Source organism: Trichechus manatus, unplaced genomic scaffold (genome assembly GCF_000243295.1).
Source record: "Trichechus manatus latirostris isolate Lorelei unplaced genomic scaffold, TriManLat1.0 scaffold00060, whole genome shotgun sequence".
NCBI lineage: Eukaryota > Metazoa > Chordata > Mammalia > Sirenia > Trichechidae > Trichechus > Trichechus manatus.
Genome location: NW_004443996.1, coordinates 10,228,634 through 10,229,649, shown reverse-complemented (window position 1 = coordinate 10,229,649; position 1,016 = coordinate 10,228,634).

Here is a 1,016-nt window from a genome sequence, read left to right as displayed (position 1 = left end):
GTTGGGTCTGGAGGAAGGTGCTTGTGATCCTTCAGTCTTCCTTTGGTCTGGGAGCATTTCAGTGCAGGAACCTCAGGTCCAAAGGACTCGTTCTGCTCCCGGCACTGCTTTCTTGGTGGTATGAGGTTCCCATGTGTCTCTGTTCACTTCTCTCTTTTATATCTCAAAAGAGATTGGATTAAGACACTATCTAATCTTGTAGACGTCATCAGTATAACCTCATCATAGTGATAGGGTTTACAACACGTAAGAGGATCACATATAACCTCATCATAGTGGTAGAGTTTGCTACTCATAAGGTAATCACGTCAGATTACACAATCATACAATACTGGGAATGATGACCTAGCCAAGTTGCTACACACATTTTTGGAGGGACACAATTCAATCCATGACAAGAAAACTCATACAATATTTGTCCTTTTGTGATTGACTTATTTCATTCAACATAATGTCCTCCAGTTTCATCCATGTTATGAGATGCTTTACAGATTCATCATTATTCTTTATCGTTGCATAGTACTCCATTGTGTGTATATACCATGGTTTATCCATTCGTCTGTTGATGGGCATCTAGGTTGTTTCCATCGTTTTGCTATTATAAACAATGCTGCCATGAACATGGGTGTGCGTATGTGTATTCGAGTGACGGCTCTTATTTCTCTAGGATATATTCCTAGGAGTGGGATTGCTGAATTGTATGGTATTTCTATTTCTAGCATTCTAAGGAAGTGTCATATCATTTTCCAAAATGGTTATATCATTTTGAATTCCCACCAGCAGTGCAGAAGAGTTCTGATCTCCCCGCAGTCTCTCCAACATTTATTATTTCCAATGTTTTAGATTCGTGCCAATAATGCTGGGGTGAGACGGTATCTCACTGTGGTTTTAATTTGCATTTCTCTAATGGCTAGTGATCACGGGCATTTCCTCATGTGTCTGTTGGCCATTTGAATGTCTTCTCTGGTGAAGTGTCTGTTCATTTCCTTTGCCCATTTTTTAATAGGATTATTTGT